The following is a 12,223-nucleotide window of genomic DNA, read 5'->3' on the forward strand; positions in this document are numbered from 1 at the left end:
GCATTTGGTATGCTTTCCCGAGGGAGAACTCCACGGCAATTTGTAAAAACAAAACCGACATGGGTTCCCCCCCAAGAGCATACCAGGCCCTTAGGTCTGGTATGGGTTGTAAGGGGACCCCCCCTACGCCGAAAAATCGACGTAGGGGGTCCCCCTACAATCCATACCAGACCCGTATCCAAAGCACGCTACCCGGCCGGTCAGGAATGGGAGTGGGGACGAGCGAGCGCCCCCCCCCTCCTGAGCCGTGCCAGGCCGCATGCCCTCAACATGGGGGGGTTGGGTGCTCTGGGGCAGGGGGGCGCACTACGGGCCCCCCCACCCCAGAGCATCCTGTCCCCATGTTGATGAGGACAGGACCTCTTCCCGACAACCCTTGCCATTGGTTGTCGGGGTCTGCGGGCGGAGGCTTATCGGAATCTGGGAGTCCCCTTTAATAAGGGGGCCCCCAGATACCGGCCCCCCACCCTAAGTGAATGGATATGGGGTACATCGTACCCCTATCCATTCACCTGTAGGCAAAAAGTAAAAGTTAATAAACACACAACACAAGGCTTTTTAAAATATTTTATTATTCTGCTCCGGATGCCCCCCCTGTCTTCGTTATTAGCTCAATTACCAGGGGGGGCTTCTTCTTCCGCTCTCCGGGGGTCTTCCACTCTCCGGGGGTCTTCGCTCTCCGGGGGGGGGCTTCTCCGGACTCCGGGGGGCTTCTTCCATCTTCTCCCCTCTTCCGCTGTTGACTCGGCGAACCCCGGTTCTTCTGCAGATGTCCGGTGCCTTCTTCTTCAGCGCTGGCTGCCTGCTATGTTTGTGTGTTAGCTCGATTTCAAACAGGCAGCCGGCGCGGTCTTCTGTGACGTCAGGGTCTTCTCTTCCTTTCTTCCGATGTTGCCTCGTCGCCTGTTGTCGCTGCAATGATGGAAGCGCGCCTTGCATCACATTTATATAGGCATCACCGTCCCATCATGCTCCGGCAGGTACCCACGTGGTGGGTGCCTACCCACGTGCACCCACCACGTGGGTACCTACCGGAGCATGATGGGACGGTGATGCCTATATAAATGTGATGCAAGGCGCGCTTCCATCATTGCAGCGACAACAGGCGACGAGGCAACATCGGAAGAAAGGAAGAGAAGACCCTGACGCCACAGAAGACCGCGCCGGCTGCCTGTTTGAAATCGAGCTAACACACAAACATAGCAGGCAGCCAGCGCTGAAGAAGAAGGCACTGGAGAGCTGCAGAAGAACCGGGGTTCGCCGAGTCAACAGCGGAAGAGGGGAGAAGATGGAAGAAGCCCCCCGGAGTCCGGAGAAGCCCCCCCCGGAGAGCGAAGACCCCCGGAGAGTGGAAGACCCCCGGAGAGCGGAAGAAGAAGCCCCCCCTGGTAATTGAGCTAATAACGAAGACAGGGGGGGCATCCGGAGCAGAATAATAAAATATTTTAAAAAGCCTTGTGTTGTGTGTTTATTAACTTTTACTTTTTGCCTACAGGTGAATGGATAGGGGTACGATGTACCCCATATCCATTCACTTAGGGTGGGGGGCCGGTATCTGGGGGCCCCCTTATTAAAGGGGACTCCCAGATTCCGATAAGCCTCCGCCCGCAGACCCCGACAACCAATGGCAAGGGTTGTCGGGAAGAGGTCCTGTCCTCATCAACATGGGGACAGGATGCTCTGGGGTGGGGGGGCCCGTAGTGCGCCCCCCTGCCCCAGAGCACCCAACCCCCCCATGTTGAGGGCATGCGGCCTGGCACGGCTCAGGAGGGGGGGGGCGCTCGCTCGTCCCCACTCCCATTCCTGACCGGCCGGGTAGCGTGCTTTGGATACGGGTCTGGTATGGATTGTAGGGGGACCCCCTACGTCGATTTTTCGGCGTAGGGGGGGTCCCCTTACAACCCATACCAGACCTAAGGGCCTGGTATGCTCCTGGGGGGTGAACCCATGCCGGTTTTTTATTTGAAAATTGGCATGGAGTTCTCCCTCAGGAATGCATGCTGAGCGACGCTGTAATTTTTTTTTTTTTTTTCCCCGACGCAACTTTTTTAAGCCGTCGCGATCCTCAAAACTCGGCGTAACGTAACTTCGCGCATGCGCAGTACGGCCGGCGCGGGAGCGCGCCTCATTTAAATGGGACTCGCCCCATTTGAATAGGAACGCCTTGCGCCGGCGGAATTTTAGTTACACAGCCTGAAATTTCTAGATAAGTGCTTTGTGGATCAGGCACTTAGGTAGAAACTTTAAGGCAGTGTAACTTAAATGGGATTTTTTAAGTTACGTCAGGTTTTTGTGGATCTGGCCCAACGATTCTAGATAAAGTCCACATACAAAAAGTCCAGAAAAAGGTAAATAATTTTCCAATCCAATCCTGTGAAGACATATGGTGGCAGCAATTAATTATTACAAAATAAATTGTGCTCCACTCATGTGCCACCAATGCTCCAAAGACCTTTCCTGGATATTTGGACCTCTGTCACATACTGTAGCTATAAAATCTTTCCACTGCCTTGGCTCAGCAGTACTCCATATTAACTTCTTCAAAAGGTTGGGCACCCCTGATCTAAGGTATTGGATTAATATGGATATTTAAAGTGGTTCTAAAGTAAAAGGCCCAGATTCACAGAGAGCAAGGTGCACATTACGTCGCCGTAGAGCAAACACCGTACGCCACGCCAACATAATGCGGAGAGGCAAGCATTGCATTCAGCAATGTAGGTTTTGAAGGCGCACGCTGGTGTAGGTGGAAGTGGGCGTGACCCCATGCAAATGATGGGCCGAGCACCAGACAGGTACATATTACGAACTGCAAATGCGCCGTGACGTGGATGCATACACAGCACCCCCCCTGCGCCTGCTCACAACCACGCCGGCACAACTGCCTAAGCTACGTCGGATCACCACGTACGCCATGAACATAACGTACGCCCAGCCAGACACACGTCCAACGCACAATACGCCGGCTTGTGTTCCCTGGTGCAGACCTGTGCCGGGTTGCACGTCATTTATGGGGAATAACGTTACGCCGGATGTACAACTTACGCACATCTCGCGTAGCATGCGCCGGGCACACGCACGTTCGTGAATCGGTGCATATCCCTCATTTACATGTTTGAATGGCTAATCAATGGGAGCAGCAACATGTGCCCAGTCCATATGTGCGCCCACCCTACACCGGCGTATGCAAGCTACGTCGGCGGGGTGTTGGTTTGTGGGTCTGCCGCACACATACGCCGGCGCACATTGGCACTTACGTTGGCGTAACGTGTTGTACGTCGGCGTAAGTGCTTTGTGAATCTGGGCCAAAATGTTTATCTTTACCTTTTCCTTACCCCCCCCCAAAGACTTATCTAACTCCTCTCAGATCAAGCGCGGTTCCAGCTGTAACACCACTTAGATGTGGTTCATTTCGTTATGAATTGAAATTCTGACAAATTTTTCCGAATTACAATAGTAACGAATTTAAATGATTCCGATATAGTCCAATAGTTTTCAAATTGTATTCAAATAATTTTTAAATTGAATCATTTTCAAATTTGAATAGTTTGAATGAGAATTTCCAAAGAGAGAAAAAATTACTAGAAAATAAAGGAATAGAATAGAAAAAATAGAATAGAAAATAAAGGGATAGAATAGAAAATAAAAGAATAGAGTAAAACAGAACAAAATAGAATAGAAAATAAAAGAGCAGAACACAATAGAATAGAAAATAAAGGAAATTAACAGAATAGAATAGAATAAAACATAGAATAGAAAGAAATATAATATAACCATCTTCTGAAATTTGAATTTCAAATAGAGTAAATTAAAATGTGAATGCAATAGGAAATAATAGAATAGAATAGGATAGAAAAATAAAATAGCAAGCATGTATCCTTCTTCCAAAATTCGAATTTTGAATAGAATTAATTCAAATTCAAATAGAACAAAAAAAAATGAATTAGAAAAGAATAGAATATAAAATAATAGAATAGAAAATAATAAAGTAAACAATAGAAAATAATAGAACATAAAAATATAAAACTATAAATTTGAATTCAAATAGAATACAAAAGAATAGAATATATTAGAAAATAAAAGAATAGGACAGGAAATAAAATATTATAATTAAATAGAAAAAACAATAGAACAGAATGGGATAGAAAGAATAAAAATGTCAATTTTTTTTATAGAATAAATTCAAATTCAAATGCAATTCATCTCGAATTTAAATGCAATTCAAATGGAATTTGAATCAATTAAAATTCAAATAAATGAAACAAATTCTGAAAACAAAATTAAACGAGTTAAACAAATTTATGTAAATAACGAATCAAAACAAAACAATTTTTTTCATTCTGCATATGTCTAGCACCACTCCTTTTTCTGGCCTCAATGGAGACACAAGCAGCAGTAACAGCCATGGACTCCTGCAGTTGTCAGTCAAGCCCCTGTGAGGAGGGATCAGGGGTGTGGCTTACCGACTCTGTGTGTGTCCATGAACACACACAATCTGGCTCTGGAACATGCCCACACAGGTACCCCTTAACACACGGTTTGCTGGGGGAGAACCTGGAGGATGGAGTAGCGGAAAGTGTCGGAGGGGTATGGGACCGCTCTGTGCAATACAGTTGCACAGAGCAAGAAAATATAATTTTTTTTTTTTTTAAGTTTAGCCTTTAAAATTACTTTAAGATTCTTGAATACTGATGTGTGTCCTCTAGTTCCCAACTGGAAATATGTTGTACTTGGGAGGCTAGAAAGTACAGGTAAGGGTTGGGAGCTGAAGGCCAACTCAAATATTAAGGATATTGTAACATTTCTATAGATATTCTAGGATATTTTTTCCCTCCAAACTGGGTCCCTGCACAAGCCATTGATATTTTTAAAATTGTAGGCAGTTTGTCCCTCTATTTCAACTAAATATATATAATATATGTGGAACAATACAAAAAAGGGGCAGATCCACATAGAAATAGATGGGCGCAGCGTATGTGAGATACGCTACGCCGCTGTAACTTACTTTTGGCCGGTTCGAATTCCCAAAGAATTTGCGCCGTAAGTTACGGCAGCGTAGTCTATCTCTGGCGGCGGAATTCAAATTGGCGATTAGGGGGCGTGTTTCATTTAAATAAAGCGCGTCCCCGGGCCGAATGAACTGCGCATGCTACGTTACGAAATTTCCCGCCGTGCATTGCACTAAATGACGTTGCAACAACGTCATTTTTTTAAACTTAGACGTGAAATACGTCCATCCCGATTCACGGACGACTTACGAAAAAAAAAAAATTCTAAATAAACGCTGGAACGACGGCCATACTTAACATTGCAGGTCTAACTATACAAAATACCAGCTTTAACTATACGCCGGAAAAAGCCGACTAGAGACGCCGGGAAAAAAAAATGCGCCGGCCACTCGTACGTTCGTGGATCGTCGGAAATAGCTAATTTGCATACCCGACGCGGAAAACGACGTGAACGCCACCCAGCGGACGCCGAAGTATTGCATCTTAGATCCGAAGGCGTACGAGGACGTACACCTGTCGGATCTAACCCAGATGCCGTCGTATATTGGTTTGAGGATTTAAACTAAAGATACAACGCGGGTAATTTGAAAGTACGCCGGCGTATCAGTAGATAGGCCGGCGTACTCGCTCTGTGGATCTGCCCCCAACAAATGTTTTACAGTATCCAGTCCAGTCTATCAGCACAAAAGACCTAACTAAACCTTTTTAAACATTTTATTTTCTACTTCTAAATCAACGCCTATATACCAAACTAGTTTTTTTAACAAAGTTACAACAAATAAGTCAGAGCAAATTATCCATCAAACATTTTGGACTTCAATGTAATCTTTGTCATTTCTTTTTTTTTTCAATAAGAAAACTATTCATTTAAAGTCAAATAACAAGTTTTACAATCAATGATAATATTTTTTGAATTATCATTAATCTGCTACAAAATTAATAAATTGAGATTTACAATTTGCTACTCAATTTGTAAATTGAAATGTACAATTTCTAAATTGTTTCAAAAACTCTTTTTTCTTAATGTCAATAAATTAGCCCTGGAACTAACAGAAAAAGTAAATCTGATTTTCAAATGTCAGATAATTTACCTTTATCGCTGACTTTTAAGAATTATGATCTCTTAAAATTGAGATATATAAATAACCAGAGATAAATAAATTCTAAGATAAAACAATTAGGATGCTGACATAAAATGATGACATTCCGATAACACATTTCTGAGATAAATGTAAAATCTAAGAGATAGATGTTTGATAGCTCAGTGACTTTTCCTTCAAGTTTATTAACTACGATTTTTTTTTTTGTTTAAAACATTAACTTTTTCTGAATGCTTTCTTTTGCTATAGAATAATACCCCAAACTTCTGTCTTATATATCAGAATTCTGAATTCAGAACTATATAATGGCTTTAGCAAGGAACCTAAGCGTTCCTAAAAGCGTACATCTTTAATAACGTAAGTTGGCCTATGAAGAGCATCACTTAAACTACAAACTTTTCACATTAACATGGTACAAGACTTCATTACTGCTAGGTCAGGGTCTAAAAAAAAAAAAATATGTTTTAGTTTTCCTGGTGATTTTTCTGTAAATGTGTGATCATAAGCAACACAAATGTACTTTAAAATCATTTGCAATTAAAATCCAAGTATAATGTGGATTGGATTTTGGTGCAATTTATGGATTTAGCTAATATGCTGGTTTTTCGTTTTAATTTTTTGTGAGTTTTAACGACATATCTGATCTAAAAGTTAAAAAAACACAAAAATAAAGCAAATATAAAGAATAAGCAAACTAAATAGATCACTTGGTCTTCTTTTGCTGCCATTGTTTCTATATGATGTGACCCTGGCTTTATACAGATACCTGGTGCTCACCTGTGTCTTGCAGCTGGCAGCTCTTCTGTGTGAGGGAGGGATGTAACAAGTATTGTGTTTTAACATTATATATTTCGGGTGTGTCTCCAGATTCTGAGTGATAACAAAGATGTAAAAGATTTGAACACCTGACTGGGACACAATACATTGGAATGTTCCATTGCAGGGTCGTAGGGTTGGTCTTTGCATACAGCCTCTGAAGTTTATGTTAATGGAACAAGGTCACTGTACTAGAATAACCAGTAACTAAAGTGGTTCTAAGGGATAACATAGTTTTTTTACCCAAAATAAAAAACAAGTTATGCTTTCTTGCTCTGGGCCAGAAATGTCTCTTCTCTGATCCTCTCACCTCTCTGCTCCTCCTCTTTTGAGTCTGCCTCTGTAACAAGCTGCTGGTTATGGGGGCAGATTTCATTGACAGCACCAGAAGCCAAATGCAGGAAGACAGGAGATAGCCACTACAGACAGGGCACAGCATGTGAGACGTTAGATAAGTATTTAGGCAAAGGCGATGGGTTGCCATACTGCTACTGGGACATTTTGTACCTTAATGCAGAAATGGCGTTGGATGCCGGGTCCCGGGAAATATCCACTCCACGAGTTTAAAGTCCATACTCACATTCACTGTTGAGGCATCAGGTAACATCAGTACGCTACAATAGCACCTCTCACCTTGTGTGCACACAATCTCATCACCATTAACCAGTGCTTTACAGCACTGTGTTTACCGGGACCGTGGTCCCGGGACCCCTCCTTTGATTACTGTTTGGTACCCCATACAGTTGCTAGGTCCATCCTCGCATCCACCCCCCTGGCCGCCATAGGACACCCTCCTCGGTGGTCTGAACGTTTGAGCCAACGGGAATATTTGCTCATAGAACCTCTCCTGACGAAACGATGTATGTCACGAAACTAGTAGAGATCTTGTATATTGTGACCTCTACTCTCCCAATGGGACATATGTTCGGTGACTGTTATGGTTGTCACGATATGTGTATTGTTTTATTCGTTTGTGATGTTTAATGTTTTTTATATTTTTTGATACTGTGTCAATAAATTTACCCAATTTTGATATATTCTCGTTTGAATTGATCTATTTACTCTGTACCGGAATAGTCCACTTTGCCTGCTCTCCCTCTTTTTGGGGTCTCTTGGGTCTTGGGGTACCCTAAGCCCCATTTCTATACAATATTAAATAGAAAATTGTGTCAGAGAAGTTTGGTCTACTGCTTGGTACTCCTTCAGGGCGATCTGGATTAAAATGAGCTATGGCGCTCTATGCAGCCAAATTCACATCAGGCTTTACAAGGCCAAATTATGATATCAGGTTCTCCTACCAGATTTACTTTAGTGAAGAATAATTGTTATTAGGGTTGTTTTGGATATCCATTTGGCACCAAGAAATTAAAAGGTAATTTCCAACTTAATTGTGTAGCTGCGTGTCTTCTTTAGAGACCTTAGGTTAAATAGTTTCCTCCTAATATTCCCTCTTAAAGTGGTTGTATACCCTCTGATACTACTTGCACCTACAGGTAAGCCTACATTAAGGCTTACCTGTAGGTGCTTCCAAAATCTCCTTAGCCTACATGGTTAAGGAGATATTTGCAGAAAATCGGGCACCGATGTCTACGTCGCGGTGCAGGCGCACTGAGCGCGCCGAGTCTTGAATGGGAAAGTGTCAGAAACGCGAGCATGTGCAGGGATCGTGCCGTTCCGCGCGCATGCGCGGGAGTGACTTCATCGCTGCTCCAGCCAGTCACAGTGCCAGAGCGGTGATACCCAGAAGTCACTCCAGGTATCATGGCGGCGGCGGAGAGGAACGAGGGTCGCTGTGGGGGCTTCGATCTAAGGTAAGTAATTCATAATGAGCTAGTATGCTAGTCATACTAGCTCATTATGCCTTTGTCCTGCAGGTTTTTATTTTTATTTTTTATTTTTTGGGGGGGTTTACAACCACTTTAAGGGCCAGATTCACAAAAGCGATATGACGGCGTATCTCCTGATACGACGTTGTATCTCTGAGATACGATTGTCGTATCTATGCGCCTGATTCATAGAATCAAGTTACACATAGATAGCCCTAAGACTTACACCGTCGGATCTTAGGCTGCAATTCTAGGCCGGCTGCTAGGTGGCGATTCCATTGCGGTCGGCGTAGAATATGCAAATGACTAGTTACGCCGATTCACGAACGTCCGCTTTCCGTAGAGATACGCGGCGTAAAACTAAAGCTGCCCTCTAGGTGGTCTAGCCAATGTTAGGTATGGCCTTCGTTCCTGTGTCGAAATTTGAAATTTCACGTCGTTTGCGTAAGTCGTCCGTGAATGGCGCTGGACTCCATTTACGTTAACGTCGAAACCAATGATGTCCTTGCGACGTCATTTAGCGCAATGCACGTCGGGAAATTTAAGGGACGGAGCATGCGCAGTACGTTCGGCGTGGGAACGCGCCTAATTTAAATGGTCCCCGCCCCATTTGAATTAGGCGGGCTTACGCCGGGCGGATTTACGCTACGCCGCCGCAAGTTTACAGGCAAGTGCTTTGTGAATCAAGCACTTACGCTGAAAACTTGCGGCGTTGTAACATAAATGTAATTCGTTACGCCGCCGCAGCTACGTGAATCTGGCCCTAAGTGTCTCTTCTCGAAGGAGAATAATTTTAATGTTTGTAGTTGTTTCTCATGGCTAAGGTACTTCAGCCCCCTTATTAAATTCTCCTTTGCTCTTCTCTGAACTCTCTCCAGTTCAAAGCTCATGCAGGGGAACCTACAGCAAAAAAGGAAAAAACTGTAAAGTTCAAATGTTTGTGAAGAAATATCAGTGAGCACATGCACATTCTGATTGTACAATCCCAGTTCACATATACGGTAAATACTTATGTCAAGAAAGGCCCATTTACACTTTGCCAAACTGGTGTGTTCTGTTAATACATTATGGCAAGGCAGCCTATTTAAATAGTACAGAGGTGATATGGGGCCAAATCCACAAAAGGGATACGACGGCGTAACTGCTGTTACGCCGTCGCATCCCTTTTCCTAACTATGGAACTGATCCACAGAATCAGTTTTCCATAGTTGGGCAGAAGATCCGGCATGTGTAAGGGACTTACACTGCCGGATCTTAGGATGCAGTACCGCATCCGCCGCTGGGGACATTTCGTGTCGAAATGCCGCCTCGGGTATGCAAATTAGCACTTACGGAGATCCACGAAGCTTTTCAGCTTTGTTTTTTCTCCGTAAGTTTTAGTTTGCAAACGCAAAATTAGGGCTGCTTTTACAAAGTGTAAACTGTTTACACCTTGTAAAAACAGACCTTTCTGTCCAGCGACGCGATTTTTTTTTATTTTGAATTTTTTTTTTCGCGCGTATCTTTTTTTTTTCCCGACTCAACTTTATTGACCCGTCGCAATCCACAAAGCTCAGCGTAACGTAATTTCGCGCTATGCACGTCGGGAAAATGACGTCACGAGCATGTGCAGTACGGCCGGCGCGGGAGCGCGCCTAATTTAAATGGGAATCGCCCCCATGAAAATAGGAACGCCTTGCGCAGGCGGAATTTAAGTTACACAGCCCAAAATTTCTAGGTAAGTGCTTTGTGGATCGGGCACTTAGGTAGAAATTTTAAAGCAGTGTAACTTAAATGGAAAAAATTAAGTTACGCCGGATCTTTGTGGATTACCCCCATGGTTCATATCTTCCACTAGAGATAGAATATACACATCAAAATTTGTTTGCATTGGTACTAAGTTACTGGTGATGAAAGACATAAGGAACTAATGCTGAAGCACTACTATCTCATGTCATCTAGGGGGTAACTAGGAAGTAGACAGCCCAATCACATTGGTTAAAGGTTGCCTTCATCAGAAGACCAGTAAAAATAATACAATTCAGCTATCATGTGCTTTCGTTAACAGAAAGGGGGTAATTGAGCATGTAAGACTAGCTTCCAGTAGTGGGTAGAGAGGTGATGACTGAGAATAAACCAGTCGGACCAGTTCCATTTCTGAGAAACTACCTTATGTGTGTAAATGGGAAAAGGACTTAGATCTAGAGCTAGACGCATGAGAATGGAAACAAATTTGGAATAACACTAAATCAGCATCCCTGAATGAAATAGCGGTTGAAACAAACTACAAGGTTCTCACTCGATGGTACTTAGTGCCAGTCAGGATTGCGAAATATGTGCAAAATTACCCGGACCACTGTTTCAGGGGATGCTCATCACCTGGGACATATTTTCACATTTGGTTGTCGTGTCCAAAAGCACTATCTTTTTGGTCAGAAATGTTCTATATTATCAGCGCCCGCTTCGAAAAGACAATTCCCCTAGATCCCAAAATGGCGCTACTAAACCTAAAACCTGACAATGTGTCGAATATGCAATTTAAACTAATTCTGCAGCTTCTTACAGCCACGAAACAGACACTCGCGAAGGCTTGGAAGTCACCTAATTTATCACTAAATGAAGTGACAAATAGAATGAACAACGCAATGTCTCACGCCAAAATGATGGCAATCGATATGGATACGATCACCAGATTCGAGAAAATATGGAAAACTTGGTTCACATATGTAATTCCTAATGCAATGAATAACGATGTTTTACAGCCATGGTAGCCCAGCCAATTTAACAACCTACTGCAAGGACTTCAGAACTCAGATTGCTCCTGCAGACCCCCTCTTCCTCAACCCCTCTCTTCTCTGCCTCCCTTCTCCCCCCCCCCCTCTTCAGAAACATGTTCTTAGCTTAACAATGTTATTTTCGCAACTACTATTACAATGTTGAATATCGTTGAAACTCCCAACGATTTCACCAAAAGACTGTACATTGGGACATGGCCCTAGGCCCAGTTTAGCGTACAATGGCTAAAAGAAGTAATGCAAAGTGAACCTAGGTAGCCAGTTATTCAGTCACTATTGCTACTGTATACATTGCTAGGCTGACTGAAATAAGTGACTTTTGCAATGTACAATGATTATGTTTGTTTGTTAAAGAGTTCCTTCTCCTTGTAACTTGTTCTCTTCACTATGCTTGTACAATTCTTTATCAACTCAATAAAGATACTTTGACAAGGAGAATAAACCAGTTGAAGAAGAAAGTGGGAAAGAAGGAGAAGGGCGACCTGGGGGTTAGACAGGAAGAAGAGGAATTGCAGTCACTCCATCATGGCTGGTTTGAGATTTGCTTGGTATCCTCCTTAATCCAATCCTTAAATGCAAAAGAGAAATGAAACATTGACTAGGAGACCCAAGTTGTTGTTTTTTAGGTAAATATAATGTTTATTGTGTTTTCTCCCCCCATTAAAGAACATAATGGGCCAGATCCACAAAAACCCGGCGCA

The sequence above is a fragment of the Rana temporaria genome, chromosome 6 (genome assembly GCF_905171775.1).
Source record: "Rana temporaria chromosome 6, aRanTem1.1, whole genome shotgun sequence".
Lineage (NCBI taxonomy): Eukaryota > Metazoa > Chordata > Amphibia > Anura > Ranidae > Rana > Rana temporaria.